Here is a 14042-nt window from a genome sequence, read left to right on the forward strand (position 1 = left end):
TACAAAAGATACAACAACACAATCCAGTAATGCCAGAGGAGCTGTTGCTATCACTCATCAGTACTGGGATACCTTATGTGCATACATTTATTCCAGAAATTATTTGTCTCTAAAAGGAAAATTGAAGTCCAGCTAGCAGCATCTTCAATAATTAAGCTAGAATATTACCATCAGACTATTTCCATCTGTTCCGACACCTGTCTTAGTCAATAGGAATGAGACTACTTTTGTGAATATTCATTATTTAGAAAAGGAGCAGAGGCAGATCACACAGCAAGGTCTTACACCCTTCTATTTTCAGGTCGAGATTATGACAGAGAATGCCTCTGCAGGACAATATAATGGGTTAAGTAATTTTTAAAATATGGATGATATTCCTCTGGAAATCAATGAAATATAAGGGTCTGAAAAGCTACAAGACTCAGGTGAGTTCTACAAGATACACCTGCCAGGATGCTCAGCACCCTGACGAATTCGGTTTAAATATTTTAAGACAGTTTTACGAGAGTTTTTTAACCTAATCTGAAAGTTTAAAACCTCCTGCTAAGACAGTTGACCACTTGCCATTCTCACTAATAGCTCACTATTAGAGATGTTTTGTAATTTGCTTATTAAGCAATCTAATATATACTCTTTGAAGAAATAGAGTTCCTTATATCTCTTTGAGACAGCATTATGGAATTCATGTTATGATGAATATAATTTGCATACTTTGGGTGCTATTTCCTACTTGTCCTTTCCCAACAGAAAACATTATTATCACTGATTCTTTCAGCAGGGCAGAGAAAAGCTGCAGAAGCAAATACTGCTTATTTCCCAAATCAGGAGCATTTGAATGATCCATAAAGGAAAGTTTTTAAACATGAGACTAGTGACTGACACTTCAGCTACAATAAGATATATATGTTAATTCTTGCACCCACTAAAAATGTAAAAATAAAAAAATTGGCATTCGAGCTTATATTTTTGACAGTATAATAATGCAATCAAAATATCATTGCAAACTAACATCCATCCTTTAAGGTAGTTTATCAAAGACAAACTACTCATAAATATGTTTGGGAGGTACCCTAACAAGTATTTCCTAATGTAAATACTTCATCAATGTCATCTGAATAAATTATAAAATGCAGTTAAACAAATCCCATATCTTTGAAAATTAAATGCTTTTTAATATAACATTAACATTGTAATAGCTGCTGAACATCACTGTTTCTTCAATAAACATCAGCTGGAGAATGCAGAAAAATTTTGTCACCACATCACAGACCAAAGAAGCAAACATTGAAATAGGAAAGGTATTTCTAACAAAAACAAAACAAAACAAAACAAAGGTGTATACAAAGTTCTTAGAAATATTTATAATATTTATAAAGAGAGATCACAGAATCAAACCAGCCAAACTAAAAATTAGGCCCTCAGTGACTAAATTTTATTATCACAACTCTGTTGGAGACTCATGCAGTGAAAATCAGAAACCTCTCTTACTAAAACCAGTTCTCTTATTTCTGACAAAGAATGCTTGTATTAGTAAAGGCTATGTTACTTGGATAGATGAGATTTATGAGCCCAAGAAACACACACTGAGTCAGAGTACATGGTGTTCTCACTGAGAATGCTGACTCCCTGTATCAGCACAATATGGTGCAGCCTCCGGCAGAAGAGAGGACAAAATTGTATAATTGGAAACACTTTATTTTCCCTTTTTTTTTTTTTTTTTTTTTTTTTTTTGGTAAAAGAATATTTTTGACACTGATTTTGATGCAAAACTATGAAGGCAATTTTTGAACCTGGCTCATTATGCCAATTGAAATAATGTGCAAACAATTAATTTCTTATTTCATTCAATAAGGAATATTACATTAGTCTGAAATTGAAATTTTGGTGTTTCGGTTCCTGACTTCACCCAAAATACCTTTTTTTTTTTTTTTTTTTTAATTTCAACAGATAGTCCCATATTGCTCTGTAGAAAGAAAAAAAAATCTTACTTTTACATGTATACACTAGTAGAGCATCTTAACAAACTGGTACATGACACTGCTGTTTTTTCAGGACAGCAATTCTTTTGGTTTTCATCTTTTTCAGTCACTACTGCAACAGACTGCATTGGTGCTATTAGGAAACCTTGATATATTAAACCCCAAATATGGGTTTAACCCTAAACTATCCCATTGCCTCTGAATGACAGCATTCATGGTGAAGCTTGGGAATGGCTGAATATCCAGGGTGTTTGTGTCCTACCTCCTCACTTGAGGAGTAGCTTTGGATCCTACACTGACACAGGCAATAAGAGTTCAACCCCTGCTTGTTTTTACAGTGCTTTGGCAATGCCACTTCACCATGCAGGTAAAACAGGTCCCCACTTGTGGGAAAATAAAAGATTGACAAGGAAGATGGTAAACACACTCAAGTGACTTGCAGCTAGGGTGGAGAAAACCACATACATCGTATTAACTGTTGTTTAGTCATATTTGACAAGTACAATATCCATGTTTAGATAGCACAGGCCTGTGAAAGACATAGAGGTACCCTCTTGAACATGCCTGAGGTTCCTGCCCTGCTGTGGGAAGGATCACAGTACAGTGGTACATTATATCTGTGTGAATCCCTGACATACAGGAGGAACCAGCAGGTTGGGTGATCTCTAGCATGGATCGTGGTGCTTGCACCCCTGCTTGTGCACCTGTGTCCACATCCTGGTTCAGACATACCACAGCTGGCGAGGGAACCAAAAATAAGTTTACTCTTTGCATTTCATCTGCAGTTTTGTGGTTGTCTCAGCATCCTGCCCATGCCATCTCACATATCACCCATGTTATAATTCTTATCTGAGTCTCCCTTTAGTGGTGTAGCTGCTCCTGTGCACTGTTTCTTCATGTAAAACAACAGTTTAGTACACCCAGGATTCTGAGAGCCTGTAAATCACATACTCTTTCCCTGGCCTATATTGCATTTCTACCCTTTCAATTCGTATTCGCCTGAGAAGTGCTGCTAAAGCTACATGTGTAGAGATTAAAGGCAGGATCTGCTGTGACTTAAAGACATCAAAAGCCAAGAGCAGTATGATTGGAGTAAATTGCATGTTACTGGCTTTTGTTAGCCTCCAAAAGCCTCTTATTATCATTCTTGCTATAAATGTTTGCTACCGCCTCCCTAGTGATTGTAGATGCCCATCAGAGGTGATAAATGCTACCTCCCAAAAGAGCACAGGTGATTTAATTGACATGCAAGGGCAGGAACTGAGGCATGTGGGCTTAGTCACCTGTGAAAGCTGTTGTTCGTGACACACTGCATGTTACATTTCCTGGTTAAATTATTGTTTGCAGAAACAATTGCCATTTGTCTAAACCTGGATTTCAAACAGAAAAAAGAATCTATTGCTGGTAGTTTAAATACACTATAAAGCCATGCTCTCACCACTGTCCTCTCCACTTGATGCAGTTATACTGGTATAAAAACACACCTTTATGTTCATATAGCTCTCTCACTCCCAAGTGGCAAGTATTCATTCCAGTGCAAGCTACCTTCAGAGCAGTATAATGAAATGCACACTCTCTTAAAATTGCTCCCCTTGAATGCATGAGAATGAGCATACCTTGTTTTTTAAAGGACCATCCATCCCAGCACCACATCTCCAGCACCAGCTGTCAGCAGATCTGGATGAAATGTAAGACTGGAACAAGAGCATACAATATTCCCGATTGCTGTCCCATCTCACTAATCCCTACTGGAGGGGTTCTCTAAGCTTCATACAGTTTCTTTATTTAGAAATTTAGGTCACAAACTATAGCAAAATTTAACCTATTAACTCATTAACTAAGAAGACCAGATATAAATGGTTAGGGGTTTCTTCATTTCTCTGCACAATTTACTATATTTTACAGAAGTCGTCTACCTGCACTTCTAGGCTTCCCTCCTGGTATTGGAGATGGCTTATGGGTTGATCATTCCCTTAATATCTAGCTCATCACTCTCCCAATATTTCATTCTTTTCTGTTCATTTCCTGCAAAATTCAGAGGTATTGTTTTGTTATTTGTTCTGCCATGGTGATCTCATTTTGCTCACTCATCTTAAATCTTGCTGGTTTTGTTCTTCAGTCCATAAGAGACTTTAAGTCCATAAAACTCTTGCAATAACCTATGTGTAAACACCAAGATTTTTTTTTTCTTTCTGAACAAATGAGGATTAACTATTTTTGTATGTTTCCAGTGGGACTCTACATGTATAGTATTCTTGAATTTATTGTAGAAATGTTCCTTAAAGATGCTGAATGCTGGGGTTTTTTACAGTTCAATTAAAAATAAAAATTTCAATAATCTTTGGATGGCTTTAGAGATTGTTTTTATGTTTTTTCCTTTTAGTTTTAATTGTTTGGGGGAGTAATATAGTTATATATATTTAATTGAAAAACCTGGTTTAAATATCAGAGAAAATATTTAAGATATATGCTAGTAAAGCTTACAGATTAGCATACCTTTTTGGAAAATTTTATGTATGAAGAAGAATTTTGTTAATTGTAACTAGATATTATTCTGTAGACAGAAGTTTATGGCAAAATATGGAGAAAAAAATAAACAATGAGTGACAAGAACAGGATGTGTATTGTAAGATGATGGTGACATGAAGAAATGGTCTGGAGAATGACAAGTCACACAAAAAAAAGTTTGTGAAAAATTGGCGGAGGGGTAATTAACTTTTTGCATGAGTTGTTATTTACGAACACTAAATGTTCTTTCTTAATTTCTGGGGGATGTAATGTCTTTATTTACACAGATAAAGACACTTGCTCCAGTATGTTATCTGCATTTTTGACCAAGTTGTACGGAGTCAATCATGTACAGACCGGGCATCAGATCCTTTTTGGAGAGATTTGTCACAAAATGAGTGTTATGGCCACTTAAAGAAACACTGTCAAAGGTATTGGCAAAAGCAGGGATTAGTAGGAATCTGCAAAAGTGTGGTTTTACAGAGTTTGATGGCAAGGTTCTTGGCTTGCAGCAGGGCCTAGGGACACTTACAGTCCTGTCAAGGCTTATCAGGAGCTTCTTGGATCAGGCCTGAGGATGGGGGAAGAAGGCCAGGGGGATGCACCACCACAAGACTGACCACTTCCACACAGTCGAGTACTTTGTCTGCTTTCCTGAGGTAGACACTGAAAGCTTTTAATTATTTTCTGTGAGCTTTTGAAGATGAAATAATTTGAAATCACCTGAGGTTTGCATTTCAGAGTTCTAAACCAGAGTGCTTCTAGTATTAGGCCACAAACAGAGGACTGTGGGGCATTTAGCCTCTCTGTGTCAGAAAACATCTCTACAGGATACAGTTCTGGGAGCTACCTCCAGAAACACTCTTGGCTGGTAAGAATATGGTGCTAGTAACACCAAGGTTGAGGGTTCAGTCCATTAATTTTGAGTTGGACTCAATGATCCTTGTGGGTCCCTTCAAACTCAGAATACTCTGCGGTTCTATGATTTACTCCAAAGGGGAATACAGGAATGAACACAGTATATATGAAATTGGGATAATTAGAGGCAAAACAACACGTAAATTCTTTTATAGTGCATGTATACTCAGTGAGTTCTCAAATAGACTTGAGGGTTTCCAAAGAGGGCCTTTTCATGCAAAAACATGGTATTATGGGAATAAATTAGAAGATGCAAGAAGTGGGCAGTATACTTCGTGGCATAGATTTGGACAAGAGGAAAAGGATAGTAATTGTGAAGGTAAATGAAAAGAGGTTTGCATGGTCACAGTAGGAGAGGAATATAATAGGAACAAGAAATCTGAAAACATGTGCAGAAACCTATGGTGATCTCTTCAAACTGAATTTGTTAATAAGAGAAAACTAAATCAGATATGACACTAGAGGGTTATGGCTTTGTGGGTTTATGTCGCTATAGAATATATAAAAATGTATAGAGGAACCTGTGTGCACTGTTGAGTATTACCATACTATCTTACTCTACTTTTCCTGTATAGACATTTCCTGCATATATTTTTTTCAGTTTTGGCACTATAGCAAAATAAAAAATTTCAGAAAAAGCAGGATAGCAAATTCCTCTTAGGCTGTTAGTCTAATAAGTGGTAGAAAACCCACCACTTGCCAATTCCCAAACTCCATTCTGATTTATTTCCTTTTCGGTCCTCTTATATGCATTGGAAGTTATGCTAAAACTAATAATGTAGTGGAGTAGCAAATATCTATCCAGTCCAGTCTGTCAACTTCCTGTGTGGAGCAGGGCACAGGAAAGAAAATTGAAAAATTACCTGTTAAAAGAATGAAAGACAAACTAAAAGGTAAATACAAATCACTCATTCAAACATCCCAAGAACTCAAAAACAACAACTAAGTGTCTTTAAAACAACAAAAACTCCTAAAATTGTTTGTGTCTGCTCTTTGACATAACTTTTTTTCTGTTCATAAAGAGTTTACAGAAACATTATTGATCATCACAGGACTTCAGAGTGGCAAAACAAGACAGGAGAACAATGTTTTGTTCACTTGACAAAGCAGTCTAAAAAATTCAGAACTGTTTACCCCTGTTGGGATGACACTGACTGGGTGCCCAGTGCCCACAAAAACTGATCTGCCACTCCCCTCCTCAGCTGGACGAGAGGAGAGAAAATATAACAAAACGTTCATAGGTCAAAATAATGACAGGGTGAGATCCCTCACCAGTTACTGCCACAGAAAAAACAGGCTTGATTAAGGAAAAAAAAAAAATAATTTATTAACAATCAAATCAGAGTAGGGTAGTGAGAAAATAAAATATCCCAAATCTTAAAAACACCTTTCCCCCAGTTCTCCCTTCTTCTTGGTCTGAAATTCACTCTCAAATTCTCTACCTTACCCAAGTGGCCCAGTGAGACAGGGAATGGACACTGTAGTCATTTCACCACATATCATCACTTCTTCTTTCTCAGGGGAACTCCTCACACTCTTCCCTTATTCCAGTGTGGGATCCCTCCCATAGGAGACAGTCCTCCAGAAACTTTTCCAACATGGAATCCTTCTCACAAACTGCAGTTCTTCACAAACTACTCCAGGGTGATCCCTTCCATGGTGTGCAGTCCTTCAGGATCAGTCTGCTCCATTGTGGTCCCCATGGGCTCACAAGTCCTGGCAGCAAACCTGCTCCAGCATGGACTCCTCTCTCCATGGATAAAAGGGTCCTTCCAGGAATCTGCTCCTGTGGAATCACAGTTTTCTTTGGGCATCCACCTGCTCTGGTGTGGGGTTGTTTAGAGATTCTGCAGGTGAATCTCTGAATCCCTGTGGATCTCTATGAGCTGCTGAGGAATCACAGCTCCAGCACCCAGAGCACTCCTTCCTGTCTTCTTCACTGACCTTGATGTGTGCAGAGCTGTTTCCTCTCACATGCTCTCGCCCCACTCTCCTTTGGCTGCAATTCCTCATGCACTGTAGCTTTTCCCCCTTCGTTTGTTATCCCACCACCATTGCTGATAGGCTCAATCTTTGCCATGAGAGGGTCCCTCATGGAGCTGGCTGGGATTGGCTCTGTCAGACACGGAGGAAGTTTCTGGCAGCTTCTCAGAGAAAGCCGTCCCTGCATCCTGCCAATGCCAAAACCTGCCATGAAAAACCTATACTAAACTACAATATTTTACAAAAGGGTAGAACTGCAGAATATTATGTCATATCTTTCATTCATTTTCTCCTTCCTTGATATACTTCCATAAATGTGAGAGGTTGTAATTGGGTGGTTTGGTTTTTGGTGGGGCTTTTTTGATAGTGTCTCTTTTAGAGTTTAAGTTTTTGCTTAGTTTAATCCAAAAGCACACTTATCCAAATTTAACAAATACATTTCTGAACATAATGTCTTGTTATTTGATAAAAACCAAGTAACTCAGCACACTGAATAGCTGAATGATCACTTTGTAAGTTTATCTGTAGAAACATGAACTGCGGAGTAATCTAATTGTTCTTCAGGAAGTTTTGTTCTGAAAAATAAATTACTTTGAGAAATCAGATACCTCGTATTTGGAATCCAACTCTATTAAGATTAATAATAATTTAAACCCAAAGTTTTTGGGTAAGATTTTGACTGGGAAATGAAAAATCATGAAGATTATTTTTTCTCATTGTAGTATCTTTTAGAACTGAGTCTTGGACTCAGACTGAGCTGCATCTACTTCTTTTGAAAGAAAGAAATCTTGAGAATGATTTCTGCGTGGGATCAAGAGAAAAATGCTTCTTTTTAGCAGGCATTTTCTGTATTTCTGTTAATAGTAGCAAAATCCTGTCAAAAACATTTATTTTTTAATACCTTCTATTATCTATTCAAAAGGTATTATAATTAACACTTATCTGTCATTTTGAAGTCTAATTAGTTAGCCTTGCATTCTTGTTAAATTATGAAGAGTTGAAGGTCATGTCATACATCATTTCCAAAGTCAATGTCCCCTACGTTTTTAATACAGTCTTGAAATTTATCACTTTTACAGATATGACATTTGGCATTAAAAATTTCAACATCAGTAAATGCAGGTTTAAAAGAAAATTCCAGGTTTTATAAAGTGCATTGATTTTTCTTATTTCATAAGGGGAAATTTGATTTTCTCCTTTATAACCATTTCTTAAAATCGTTGAATACCATGATTCACCATTTTCAGATGTTTTATACTGGCTTTTCTCAATTACTTTGTTGGAGTTGCTCCTGTGTGTTTTGAAATGATCAACACAGAAATAGGTCAGTTTACCTATCTATGCTTTTCAACATTCACTTGGCCATATCTGATTAACAACACAATTCCTCTGCTCCCTGCACCACCAATTACAGAAGCAGGATGCTCAAATGGCAATGGAAAGTCCAAGTGGTTTTTTGTGCTGGAGGAAAGTACACAGCGAAAGTGTCCAGAGAGCAGACAATCTCTGAGGTTGAAAAAAACCAGAGCTGTGGGACACAATTTCCAAAAAGACATGGGGAGACATGGGGAGAGGGCTCTGGGTCATGGGAGAAAGATGGGAGCCTGCACCATGCGTGCCTTACTTGTGGGTGTCCCCAGGCAAATCACTGTCTTGTGGAAGGAGGAAGTTGAAGTCAACAGACATTCCCTTCAGATTTTACACCCCGCAGCTTTTGTCAGACACTGCTAGGCCCCTTACAGCCTTGTCTGGGGAGTCCTGGCTTTTCAGCACCTATTTGGTGTTCCTTAGCCCAAAAAGCAGCCCACTAGCACCTCCTCTCTGCTACAGACAGACTTCTATGGACAAAAGTTCACATGAACAAAACTTCACATCAGCCCGAGCACGTCTGTGTTTAAGAACCGCATCTCCAGTTTTGGTACAGGGTTAGGGGGAAACTTTACACTTGGAAGAAACTTCTGAGTACATTTGAGAATCAGCAGCAAAGTTTCAGTGACTTTGTTGGTTAGGCCTATTCCTAGAGTTCCCAGAGCTGAACTCCCAACATTTGTTTATAATGAATGAAAATATTTGTGCAGTATAATTGTTTCATTTTTTCAAAATAATTTGGAAATAAAAATCCATCTATGTTTTGATTTGCCTTTAGTTGGTGCTTTAGACATTATGTTTGGGTCTCTGTTGGTATAAATAAAATCAATAGATTTAACAGGATAAGAAGAATTTGGGGGCTTTTCCTGCAATTTCTTGGTTTTGCAATCCTTGGCTCTCTCATGGGGTTTTATTTTCAAGGTTCCACTGTGTGTTTTAATGTCAAGGTAACAAAACAAATGGTGAAAACATGTTCACTTACACCCCACCTGCCTTCATTAGCAACATGTTCAAAGAGAAGAGATGGAGATGAGAAGGAACTCAACAAACCAAGTTGCAAAGTGATAAATCCACCTGCATGTCAATGTGGAGAAATCTTAGAACTCCTTCAAAAGAAGGTTGGCATCTCTTCCCTTTCTGTCTTAGCAAACTGACAAGTGTCTTGATTGACTTGAGCAGATATTTCAGTAATTATTCCAGAATTATGGTCTATTTTGGGGGTCAGCCACTTCTTTGATGGCTACAGCTGAAATGTTGCCACTGAAGATTATGAACTGGTTCTAAGCTTAGAATTTATGATGGAAAATAGAGCACATCAAGGAATATTGATATTACATTTTTCTCAATTTCTACATGGAAATAAGAAGTGAAAGAAAGGAAAGTTTAAAGCTGGGAGACCTGGGAAGAAACATGAATTTTTTCCTAACACAAGGGAAATTATAGGCTATTTCAGTGACTTGGAAAGAAAAAAAAAGACAGTACCTCCTTCAGAACTCCATAAACCTTATATTTAGGGCCCAGAGACACCTATCTGAAACCCAGAATCTGACATCTGCTGCAGCCTCTTTGCTTTGTAAACACAAGCTCATCTTTTCACTTGCTGTTAAAACAAAAACAAACAAAAATGCCACCAAAATCAAAACAAAACAAAAATCAAAACAAACAAACAACCAAACCAAACAAAAAAACAGATCCAAACTAAATCATAATCTCAGATAAATCTCAGTTTAAACTGAGACTCAGTTATTTTAAACTCAGTTTAAAATCAGACTGAGGTCAACTTAAACATCTCAGCTTTAGGCAAGAAAAGGAATATTAGATAAATATATAAGGGCACAAATTTTTGCCCGTGGCTTGTGCATAAGTGGGTTTTTTTTATGTCATGCCAAAAGTAAATGCAAAATAAATGATGTAGGCCACCCTAGAAGCAGGGAAAGCTAAGTCTCCATGCATCTCTGTTTAAAAAAGAAAACAGGCATGCTGCAGAGCCTAGTGTAGCTCTCCATCTGCTGACCTGAGAGGCTGAGGATGACATGACTGTGCTGAATCTCCTTTTTCCCCATATGATAAATTTGAACTAAGTAGTTTTTGGCATTGTTTGGGAGAAGTCAGAATCAAAGCTAGCCTGATTTATGTCTCAGGCCTAGACAAGCAGGGTAACCAGGGGACAGCCATTAGTCAACAGCAAATTGTAAAGCAATCACAATGCCAAGACAAAGGTAAAATCAATTACAGTGACAATTAAGGTGGTCAGATATCAAGCTTGAAAGCTTTGCAGTTAATCAATGTTCTCATACAAGATAGTAGACTGTAGCCCTCCAAACTTTCAAGCAAAACCCTAAATTGTCCCTTGAAGGAATAAAGCTATTAGTTAATAGAAATTATTTGGATAATAAGTTAAACCAAAAACTATGTATAGAAATTAAACTAATGAACTAATCTCCTCCCTTGCAAAGAATGACTGGTAGTTAAAACAAAAATACCGAATGTTACAAATCTTTCAATAACGACAGTTTCTTTTTACTGCTATTGTATCACAAGGAAGACAAGAACAAATAATTGGCACGTTAATTTTCTTTAAATTGAGTGATAATAAGGCAAAGAAAGTGTAGATTTCTGCAGCAGGAAAAAAAGAAAAAAGAAAGGAGGAAGGTGAGATAAGTATTGATGATCAGGTGGGAGAGAAAAAACTTTAAACAAGTCATAGGCTCCAGCCTGGCTAAGACCTATGTGTAGTTTTATTATTGAAATGAAAACCTGGACAAAGAATGTTGTAATTTGGAGTGTGTGAAAATAAATTGACAGAAGAACTACCACCAAAGCTAGATTAAATAATGCAACAAGTATCTGGAATGTGCCTAGAAAGTTTGCTGAGGGTCAACAACATTCACTGTGAAACAGTTTAGACTGCAGAGGTGGAAGAAGAGCAATTCAGCAACTAAAAAGATTAGAAAGTCCAGTGAGATATTCACCCTGAAAAACAATGTCCAGCCAGCAAAATCTGTGTTATGAGTTGATATAGATAAAGACATATGTTCTCACTCTAGATTGCAGTGTAATAGTGGAACAACTTGACCTCATTTAAAATGAGCTAGCTCAGGTACTGGAAGCAATATGAATGCTATGCTCTGCTGCAGTATTTATCCTGCAAGGGCAAGTAGAACTCTCTGCTTCTATCAGTGGCTTTCTTCTAATGAGTTTGCTTGCTATTTGCTTATCAAAGCAATCTAGTTCACTGACAGCTATTTCCAATATCTCTGCAGTCTTTAAAAGGTACATGTAGCCAGATGTCACAATAATTTAAGACTGAAACAAATGTTATTGAGACTGTACTACTAGTTTTCTATCCGTTAAGAAAAAGGTTAATGAAGAAATTCTATTAAGACAGCAAAAATAAGAAAATAGTCAGAAAAACTATGTGAGGGCAATATCAGCTACTCAAAATGTCTGTCTCTGTTAAAGGCTGAAAATCACACCAGCAAATGAGTGGCTCAGTTGCATTCTGTGAAAAACATTTCCTGGGAGAAAATGGTCTTTGGCCTGATTTCAGTTCTCTCTACCAACCCACTGAGAGAATTGAGGTTGGTCAGCCCAGAGAATAGAAGGTTCTGGGGAGACCTTAAAGCAGTTTTCCAGTATCTGAAGGGACTTGAAAAAAGCCTAAAGAGACTTTTCACAAGGACATGTAGCTGTAGGACGAGGCAGAATGGTCTTATGCTGAAGAAAAGTAGGTTTAGATTAGATATTGGGGAGAAATTCCTTGCTGTGAGGGTAGTCAGGCACTGGAACAGGTTGTCCAGAGAGGTTGTGGACTCCCATCCCTTGGAGATCTTCAAGATCAGGTAGGATGGGTTTATGAGCAACTTGATGTAGTGAAAGATTCCCTGTTCACATCAGGGGGGTTGGAACTAGATGATCTTTAAGGTTTCTCCCAACCCACACCATTCTATGAGTCTATGAATTTTTTCCCAGCAAAACATAAAACTTGTGAAACTAATCTTTTGAAATTTAAAATAGATTTTGTTAATTTAAATAGCAGTTTATGGTATAGTCAGTCATTCTGGCAAGGGAGAATTCTTACTTGTGATGTCGAACATGGCAAAATTCAGTCTAAATAGATAAAATTCAGGAAAAACAGAAGAAACTGAATATCAGATCTTATAATGGAAATTGCCAGAGTCATCCACTTCTGTCACACAAAGATACATATACACACAAAATCATAAAATAATCAGTCTCTATATTTTTTTATTCTTTTCTACAACGCAACACAATTTTTACTATATAAGCAGCCATGTGAATAGTAGACATTATATTATTACATGCACAGCTAACTCACACAAAAATGGGGTCCAAAACCTTGGGTAAATTCCATCCCTAACCACATGTTCTTGTTGCATTAAAAAGCAATTGAAAAATGAAAGGAAGAAACAGTGCCATACAGCTAACTTAAATCCAAATAGATTTCTTTGAAAATCACTAAAACTTTAATAATCATAATGAAAGCAAAGCTAGAAATACAGACAGAGGGAAAAGATAAAAATAAAACTGGGAATGATGAGAAAGAAGGAAAATTCAGGAATAAAAATAAAATAGACCAATAAAGGAGAGTGAGGGCTAGAGAAAGAACAGAGGGGATCAGCCAAATGGACAGGGAAAAAATAGGGAAGGAGATAGAAAAGGGAAACAACAGAAGGGAGATGGAAAAGGATAAGACACAACTAACCTATTTATTATAATTAATCCAATTTATTTAAGAGCTATAAAGAATTATATGAAATCCCTAGTGGATGGTAATAATACTCACTCATAACTCAACCTCGCTTTTGCAAATTTTTAAAGGCAAAGACCAATGCAATTGTTTAAGGTGCAGTAAACTAAAATAACCTACAGGTTGATGACATTAGTATCCCATTTTTGTGAAAGCTAGATAAATTCACCATCTCCATGGGAAAACATGAAAACAAAGGCATTTGTCTGATTAATTATGTCTGTAAACTAGTCAAATTTTGCAAGTCTCTGCCAGTAAAAAGATATCAAGCTTTAATATGCAGCTGCAACATGACGTGAAAATGTTGTTATTGTAGCAAAATGAGTCAAGAGGAGACACATACTCCAATCTGAGTTCCTATTTTATACACTGTATCTATTTAATTTGCTTTGTAGATAGTTGAAGTAAAATTTGTGTCAGCTTGGGAGCATTAATGACTGCAATCTGAACTGAAGAAATCCTGATACTTTAGTCTGAATGAAATGCGGCAATTTCCATTTCATTCAAGAGGCCTT

The 14042-nt window shown here is 37.1% G+C and overlaps 1 long non-coding RNA gene across 5 annotated transcripts in view; it reads right to left on the reverse strand.

Moving 5' to 3' along the window:
• The window catches only part of LOC136287224 (uncharacterized), a 169293-nt gene that overhangs the window by 72548 nt on the left and 82703 nt on the right, over positions 1-14042 (reverse strand). For 2 of the 5 annotated variants that reach the window (XR_010720119.1, XR_010720115.1), the window contains exon 9: positions 6550-7576. The exons of the other annotated variants lie outside the window; for them this stretch is intronic. This is a non-coding gene — a long non-coding RNA (uncharacterized lncRNA). Of the gene's footprint in view, positions 1-6549; positions 7577-14042 lie in introns of those variants that run through there. 5 annotated transcript variants of the gene reach the window in all.

Source organism: Chamaea fasciata, unplaced genomic scaffold, assembly GCF_029207755.1.
Source record: "Chamaea fasciata isolate MVZ Bird 193981 ecotype frontalis unplaced genomic scaffold, bChaFas1.0.hap1 SCAF_3, whole genome shotgun sequence".
NCBI classification, from domain to species: Eukaryota; Metazoa; Chordata; class Aves; order Passeriformes; family Sylviidae; genus Chamaea; species Chamaea fasciata.